The sequence below is a fragment of the Lissotriton helveticus genome, chromosome 12 (assembly GCF_964261635.1).
Source record: "Lissotriton helveticus chromosome 12, aLisHel1.1, whole genome shotgun sequence".
In the NCBI taxonomy this organism is placed as follows: Eukaryota; Metazoa; Chordata; class Amphibia; order Caudata; family Salamandridae; genus Lissotriton; species Lissotriton helveticus.
Genome location: NC_136073.1, coordinates 875114338 through 875123417, shown reverse-complemented (window position 1 = coordinate 875123417; position 9080 = coordinate 875114338). Strand labels below are relative to the sequence as shown.

At 46.3% G+C, this 9080-nt stretch overlaps 1 protein-coding gene across 1 annotated transcript in view; it reads left to right on the top strand.

Annotated features, from left to right (window-relative positions):
• Positions 1 to 2208: 2208 nt before the first annotated feature.
• Positions 2209 to 9080, top strand: part of LOC144799117 (uncharacterized) — a 51653-nt gene continuing 44781 nt past the window's right edge. The window contains exon 1 of the mRNA XM_078670313.1: positions 2209 to 2387. The gene's annotated coding sequence lies outside the window, so the exon portion shown is untranslated. The remainder of the gene's footprint in view (positions 2388 to 9080) is intronic.

Below are 9080 nucleotides of genomic sequence, written 5' to 3'. Positions count from 1 at the left end.
GAGGGTCGCTGTTTCTCCGTTATCCAGTAGTGTTCGGATGTCGTCGGTCGCTGCAATGAGGGCGGTTTCGGTGCTGTGTTTGGCTCGAAATCCGGATTGAGATGGATCGAGGGAGTTGTTGGATTCAAGGAAGGCGGCGAGCTGTCTATTGACGGCTTTCTCAATGACTTTGGCGGGGAAAGGGAGGAGGGATATGGGTCGGTAGTTTTTAAGTTCAGAAGGGTCTGCTGTGGGTTTCTTCAAGAGAGCGCCAAGTTCGGCGTGTTTCCAGCTTTCTGGGAAGGTGGCAGAGTTGAACGAGCAGTTGATGACATCACGGAGATGGGGTGCGATGATGGAGTCAGCTTTGTTGAAGATGTGGTGGGGGCAGGGGTCGGTTGGCGAGCCAGAGTGGATTGAGTTCATTAGGCGGATGGTGTCTTCAGTGGTGATTGGGTCCCAGGCGCTAAGGTTGTTAGTTGGCGGAGTAGGATATGAGGGGTGTGGGGAGGGTTGATCGCTGGGAGTGTTCTCGAAGCTGTTGTGGATGTCGGCAATTTTGTTGTAGAAGAAGGAGGATAACGCATCGCAGAGGTCTTGGGAGGGAGTGATGTCGTTAGATGTTGCGGTGGGGTTGATGAATTCATTGACGATGTTGAAAAGTTCCTTGCTGTTGTGGGTGTTGTTGTCGAGACGATCCTTGAATGCTGATTTCTTGGCGGATCAAATCAGTTGGTGGTGTTTGCGGGTGGCTGCCTTGAGGGTGGCCATGTTGTCGGTGGTTGGGTTTTTTCTCCATGTTTTCTCCAGGGTGCGGCATAGCTTCTTGGATTTTTTAAGGTCATCATTGAACCAGGAAGCCTTTTTGCTGGCTGATTTGATCTGGTGCTTTTTCAGGGATGCTAATTCGTCAGCACTGTGGGTGATCCATTGCTTGAGATTGGTGGCCGCTTGGTTTGGGTCCAATGAGAGGGTGGGCGGGTTTTGGTTGAGTGATGTGAGGAGTTGGTCGGAGGTGATTTTGTTCCAGTTTCTCCGAGGAATAGGTTGTGGGTCAGGGTGATTTTGTAGCTGAAGTGAACACAGCTGTGGTCCGTCCAATGGAGAGCTGTGGTGCGAACGAAGGAAATGTGCTTGCTGGATGTGAAGATAGGGTCGAGCGTGTGTCCGGCTACATGGGTGGGGGTGTCAACAAGTTGTTTGAGTCCGAGATTGGCCAGGTTGTCCAGAAGGGTGGAGGTGTTGCTGTCGTGTTTGTTTTCAAGGTGGTAGTTGAGGTCTCCTAAAAGAATGTAGTTCTCGGAGACGAGGGCATGTGGGATGACGAAGTCAGTGATGTCATCGCTGAATTGAGTGCGGGTTCCTGGAGGCCTGTAGATGAGGGTACCTCTAAGTGGGGTCCTAGGGTCGGTGTGGATCTGAAAGTGGAGATGTTCGGCGGTTGCAAGTTTGTCTTCGGAGCTGGTCGTGATTTTGATGGTGTTCCTATGGATGATGGCGATGCCTCCTCCTGTTTGATTGATGCGGTCTTTTCGGATAATCTTGTAAGCATCCGGTATAGCTATGGCGATGTCGGGTGCTGATGATGTGTTCATCCATGTTTCTGTAAGGAAGGCGATGTCCGGTGACGCAGTGTCGAGTAGGTCCCAGAGTTCAGTTGCGTGTCTGTGGACCGAGCGGGTGTTAAGCAGGATGCATTTCAGGTGGTTAGAGTCGGAGCTGTGTATGGGGGAAGTGTATTTGGTGCGGGTCCTGAAGCAGTTGAACTCTCGCCTCCTTAGATCACAAATAAATCAAAATTCTTGACGTGAGCTACATGTTTTACCCTTCATCCACTACTATAAACCGTATATGTAATAGGAATAAATATTCTTGACCTGAGCTACATGTTTTACCCTTCATCCACTACTATTAACCGTATATGTAATAGAAATAAATATTCTTGACCTGAGCTACATGTTTTACCCTTCATCCACAACTATTACCCGTATATCTAATAGAAATAAACATTCTGGACCTGAGCTACATGTTTTATCCTGCATCACCTCCTATAAAGGATTGCATAAAGGCCTTTGTGTAGGGACAGCTGCTGCTGGAAGTGCTTCGAGGCCTATAATGACATCATGACCGAGTGTTCCAAAGAAGCGTCCAATGAGCTGCTCGCTTTGACAAAAGAAGGTCCCGGTTGGTCGAGATGAAGGGAGGCATCCGGTCCGATTGAGCGGAAGCGCCGTCACATTTGTCGCCGGGCTCGGAAGTGCGTCATAGTGGGGCGTCGCGGCACGGCACTCGTACTCAGCGCGCGAGGGAGGGAGTCGTACCAGCGGCAGAGAAGGAGCGCAGCGCTGGGAACGGAGCCCGAGCCGCCGCCGTGCGGGTGGAGCCGAGCATCGACCCTTCGCGTCCCGGTGAGTGTCTGCCTCGCTGACCGCCGGGCCCGGGGCTCTGCTTTGTGCGTTGAAGACGACGTGTGCGCCTGTGACGCGCTTCAGGGCCGCGGAGGCGTCAGACGCCAGGCCGTCTCGCGCCGTACGGCGGCCGGCGGTGTAGGCTGTGCGCGCGGCGGCCTCTAGGCCCCCTTTTGTACGGCGCGCGGCTTGGCGCGAGCGCACCGGCCGCCATCTTGGTGGTAGAACGGGGGCGCCGCGCCGCCATTTCAGCAGCGGGGCCGGCGCGAGTGCGCCTCAGCGGCTCCCCCCGGGACCAGGGCAGGTGAGGCACTGCGGCTGTGTGCATCTGGGCGTGGGCCCTCGGATGTGGTCAAACTGACCCTTTCTGGGAATGGAATGGGGATGGGCCAGGTCTGGGCCGTTGTGTCCCTTGGAAGTGGCCGGCTGCGTGGGTTGTGGTATTCCTCGTTTACTTAAAGCGTCTGAAGCTATTGCAACCCTTTCCGAGCATTTGTTACAGCCGCGTTGGCATTGTGGTGTGGATGGGGCCCTCAGCTCTGTGCTAGCCTGGCGCCGGTGTCTTTATGGGCCCTTATCTAGCTCCACGCGCACTTTGTGGGCCAGGCTTTGTATGTGATGGGGGCACTCGGTGGGGCAGAGGAAACATTGCAGTATAATTGTGCCCCTGCTTTGGTTAGATGTCGTTTGTGTGTGGACGGAATTGATGAATAATACCACGCCTTGTTAGAGATTCTGCGCAGATACAAATGTTTAAAATAGTCTTTGGTAGCCGAACTAGTGACCTTCTTTGTACTACTTAAACGATTAAGTGTGTTACTGTGCAAGAGAATAAGGCAATGAAAGCTTCTGCACTACAGCTGTAAACTCAAAGAGCATCTGCATGTCTTATTTGTTTACTCATGTAAATCCTTGTTTGAGCACGCTTTGTTGTTCTGCTCTGGGGTAGAGCAGTCTTGAGGCTACGCATGCTTCATCTTAAACCCCCACTTTTGCCGACAACGCTCTTTCATTCTTGCGCCGCACCCCCTGAACCCCTAACTTTTAGTCCTGGCTTCATAAGTGTTTACTAGAGCTGTTTGTTTAGCCAATGTTTGTTAGTTAGGTTGGCATGTTTAAAACCTCACAGAGAGAAGTTAGGCTCGACCTAAACATGTTCCTGGCTAAGGGCCCCCCTTCCTTTACTTCCTGCCAACTCAGCTCAATAATGTTTTATTGGAATCTCTCAAGGTTTCCGCTCCCACGTTATACAATAATTTGCTGAAACAAAACATTTTTAAAATGGGGAAAACTCCATTTTTTGCAAACTACAACGTCAAGAATTTAGTAATGAAATCCTCTATCCAAGCAGTCTTCTGTAAAATGATCAGAGTTCTTGTGACTGCAGAAACCACAGATTAAAAATACTTGTTTTTTTAAGTAAAGCCTAGATAAAGATTGCTGGGAGATGAAATGTGTGTAGTGAAAGCAGAATAAAGGCAATTTAGATACTTACCCGGCAGCCAGGTGTCCACGGGTGCAAGGATTTTAGAACATATCCCTAGCAGGTCTGTAAGGTGTCCCTACATATATGTCTGAGTTTGCCTTATGTGTTTGTACGCACACGTGTGCCTGTGCGTTATTTATTTTTGCAACACATGGCACTGGAGATGGGAATGTGCTTCTTTTTATTAGTTCAGCAGGTGTGAAGATTCCTCCCTAGCAGTAAATCCTGTAAAAAACGGGGTATAAAAGGATTTCTGCGTTTTTGCACATAATAGCGCCAGTAATTTGCAGTTTGGGGCAAAATGTGGAGAGAATAAACATATTGGGGGAAGGGGTAGAACTTTGTGCAACTGGTGTAATTGACTGAAAGGATAAATTAACAAGCATTAAAAATGCAATAGGTCTCGCCTTTTAAGTTAAAGCCATTTGCTTTGCTATACAATACCCTCCCTCCTCTATCTTCCCTACCCCATTCCTAACTTTTGTGGAGCTCCCGACTCTTTGCTACACTGATGTGTTAACTTTTTAGCAATTTTTGATCTGCTTGAAAAACCGACTATTTTTGCTGAAATTTGGAACTTTTTTAATGTATTTATTATATGCCATCAAATTAAAATGTATCATTATGCACACATGCAATTAGAGTACGTTTGCTAATCCTGACACAATTTAACCACATATAAAAAATATACCCTTATAGAACATCATCTTACAAACATTTCATTACGTTAACCGCATTTTGCAATACCATCTCAAACTTTACAATATGCATAACCCACTACCTCGATGTTAAACATATTAGTTGCTTAAGATTTACAAATTACTTAGCAACACAAGGTGCCCCAATAATCAGAATCTTCTAAACTCAGCTGTGATCCTGGCTCAAATACACGTCAGAGTTGTTATTTTTCCCCATAACGTTCAAAAACCTGGACGTCATGCAATTCATCTGTTTCAGTGATGGGCACGTTTTTCAGATCTAAAAATTCTCAAAAAAGGAGATTTTCCCAGAGTCTTTGAACAAATAGAGGACTCGCAGATAACACTTACTCCGTTCTTAAGATCGAATTTTTGACACAAGAACGTACACTGAGATCCGTACAAGACCAAAAGTACAAACATCTCAACCCTGTGCAATCATCAATAATCTGTGTACATCTCCTCATAATAGTCATGACAACTTTAAATATTCTTAAAACTGTCTTTATTCAAAAGAAAACATGTTTGGGTCACAATATAGCTTCAGGTCCACTCTGATCTTTGGAATTATGGATGAGTCTGTAAAGAACTCATGCCATGCTGCCAAGACCGACAGTTTATGTTGTGGTTAGTTTCCTAAAAAAAGATTAAAATGCAAAAACCTAGAACCGAACAATTGCAATATATCAAGACTGTTTTCTGATTAAATTTTGACTTTTTATATGTGACTGTATAACCATGTTATGAGGTTTTTTAAAAACTTTTTTAATATTGTGATTATGTGTTAGATTGTAACCCCATTGGGAGGTAAATAAATCATTTATGATTATCTTTTAACGACACAAAACTTTTCTGTTTGGTATATTCGAGTGTGTTTACAAATCGGTGTACAATAGATCCCCCCCTTACCCAGACCACTCCCATAAGTACTTAAGCCAGCTATTTGCTGTTTTTCCAGACAGGGTTTTCTCCATCTTTCTACAATATATCAAGTCCCCCATACTTTGACAAAATCACAAAAATGATCCAAGTGAAGCTGTAAAAGGTTTTCAACCTCAAACAAGCTAGCTCTAGCACCATGGAACTGAATCTGCATTACTAGATGTAAAGGAGAAGCTTCTCTGGATAAAACATATGATGGCAAGAGTGCCTGCAACCTGGGATAGCAACAATCAATACAGACTACTTAAACAAAATGGCAGTAAAATAATTATTGTAGGAATAACATGATTGTAGCTACACTTTCATAAAATGCCTACTCATGACAACTTGCAGTCCAACGCACCCATATTGCATCCGTGTGCCTCATGTCTCCTGTAGCCTCTCATTGAGCATAAAAGAAATGTCACAGAGTCAATGGAACTGTCAGTCACCGGCAGTCTTGCCATGTCTAATGATGATGGCATTCTGGTGTTCCTATAACATAAAGGAGCCCGGGGCAAGTCCTTAAACTAGAATATCTCACCACTAACACACCAATTATCTCAGCACAAGCCTTGGTAGGTGTCAAGCTTCCTTAGCGTAGTATAACCTGGTTGCTAGGGTCCTTTGGGGACAAAAACACAATCTCACTCACTAGAGTAGTTGGTGTCTTACGTCCACTATGTAAAGATACCCAATAGACGCTACTGCAGACCCGGTGAAGCCCCAATGTTGACCCCAGGAAGCCTCCCAGCAGAAGCGGAGACACTTCTGCAAAATCAAGGCTGCAAGTTTCCTGACCTCAGAATGCTCCTCTGCACAGACCACGAGTGGAACAATAAAGATGCAATGCAGATTCAATAGTGCCTCCGCCCTACCACTGCAACACCAATGCCTCCTTCCCCAACCTTATAATATTTCTGCAGAGTCCAGGATTCGCCGTTTCTTAAATCACCCTAGGCCCCACCAGCATTCCCTTCCCCATCTGCATTCCTTAAAATGCCCACTTTAAAAAGACCGCATAAATATCATATTCAACATGACTCAGTGGAATACCCCTGTATTCCAAGTGATGATTAAATCATCTGTCTACAACCGCAGTGTCAGAGCGACTATACATCTCCCATCCCCACACCCACTCCGCCTCCTTCCCGGTACTGGTCGCAGAGGCATAGCGGCTGCAGACCCGCTACTCCGGCCCCTCTCAGCCACCTCCCTCCTCCCAGGGTCCCTTGTCCCTGTACCTTTGAACAGGTAGTCGTACTTGTCGTCCCGGGTGCCTATGTCCATATCGGTCTCCGGACAATGCCGACTCTGGTCGCTTCCACCCTGCAGGGGCAGGATAAAACAATCACAAACTGCGAGAAGGAAGTGGACACGGGATGCCAGGCACGCTGCCAGTCGAATGCTATGGCGTGCTGACTGGCATAGCAGCGACCAATGGAATTGAGGGAATTAGGAACAGAGTAACGGCCACTGTACGGTAACACTACTATTGTCAGTTCAACCCAGAAATACATGTGGTGGAACGGTGTGCGGTCGGTGCAGCCGGAAGTACAAAGAGAATACCTTGCTGGGTCAGCTGTTGTAATTAGAACCAGAGTTGGTTATAAATGCAGGAAGGGTACAATATACCCGCGGAGTAGTGGCTGGCGTATCTGTAAATATAAGGGATGAAAACATGCAGGTTTAAGGCTAGATTCCTGGAAACAGCTGGGCTTAACAAGCGTGGGTATGGGATTGGAACTATTCTGTAACAAGCGCTCGCCAGGCAGCCGCGGCACCTGCGATTTACTTGAAACATTAAAAGTAAAGCGCGGGTGCTGCGATTGTACCAAAAGTAAAGAAATATATGTTTTTTCTATTTCTTTACTTTTGGTATAATCGAGGCACCCGTGCTTTTACTTTTAATGTTACAAGTAAAGCAAGGGTGCTGCTCGCCACGACGTGCTGTTTTCTCTTTTAGAGCCCGACTTCCTGCTGGAGTAAAAGGTTTCTTATCTTCTTTATGGGGCCATCTGTTTGGACCCAGCCTAGCTAGCCAAGACTTAAAAACGACAGATACGCAGTTTACAGGACTGCCTAGGTACACAGGCCCCCGACCCAGCACCCACCATGCTCCGGGTCTCACCGGCATAGTAATTTATGGCAGTTGTTTTTAGGGGGCTGGGTACAATGTTCCCTCTAATTATTTTCCTCTGTGTGCGGCAGTGGAGGGTCTCTGTGCACTGCAACCATGGCTATGTGCGCCAGGAACCAGACCGCGCACAGCCCCAAATGTCACTCTAAATGTTTACTTAAAAAAGTGAAAAGATGGTGCATTTTCACACATAAAGCGCCACGTTAAGGGTCTTAAGGCCGGTTTGCAAATTGGATAAGCACGCCATGACATGAATTGGTTACACAGGCAAGTACACTTCAGGTTTAGAAAAGCACAAGACTCCAACAGTGGTACAATCGTATAAGTACCATACCATAGACATCTCGCCCACACGCCACCACCATCTGAATGGTACCTGAATGGTACCTTTAGCCACCCAGTTGGCCCTCTCAGCAATACTATTCCTCTAGGGAGTTTCAAAGTTTTACCAAATTACCATGAAGTCCAACTTCATGGTAATTTGCTCCCCCTATTAGCGAATTCGCTATTTTTTTGACTTTCATGCATTGCATTTAAGGAATCTCAATTTGGGATTCCTTAAATGCAATCGCAATTTAAGGAATCTCAATTTAGAGATTCCTTAAATTGCGATTTTTGCATTTGGGATGATGCATCCCAAATGCAAAAATACCGTGAGCAAAGGGGCAGATTCTGAGAATCTGCCCATTTGCTCCTGGTATTTACTTTGATTCATATGCCTGAGTATGTCTCAGCTCCCCAACCTACTGGACAGACGTCTCATCAACCCCACTCTTGGCTATGACACTTTGCCCAGAAGCGAAAACACCATAATAGCAGCTGGTTTTCTAAAGACACAAAGCTCTAAGCCCATTTCATTATGAAAAGAGGCAAACATTAGAAGGAAAAACAAACACCAACAACTACTAAAACAGGCCTATTTGAAAGAAGCTCAACTGTGGGGGCTACCCTTCTCTCATGTATATATCAGGGATGGTGCTGGCGCAGGGGTTTATGCTGCTCCAGACATCAACTGTTGTCATCGTCCATCCACCACTCACAAAAAATCGCAGCTGCTCAACAAATAGCATTGTTTTGTGACAAATCAGGTTTGACTAAATAGTCTCAGACCTGTCCAGACCCATCACAGAGGCTTCTCTGCCATTCTCTCACCCCTCTTGGTGTAAGCCAAGGGCTGAGAACATTCAATTTGCACACCTATATTCTCTACTCCCTGCTTCAAAACTCCCCTTAAAAAGGGTTACTCTATTCACGAGCGGCGATTAATATGGCTATTTAAATAAAAGCACTCCATCTCCCCCGCTGCCTCGTGTTATTACCAAACCAATACAGTCAATTTAAAAGCACTGCGTGTATTTCTAGGCTAATCTGTCTTGTTTGGAGACTTGCTGTATTGTTTTTGTAGTAACGCGAGGCTGCGGGGGAGATAGAGTGCTTTATTTAAGAAT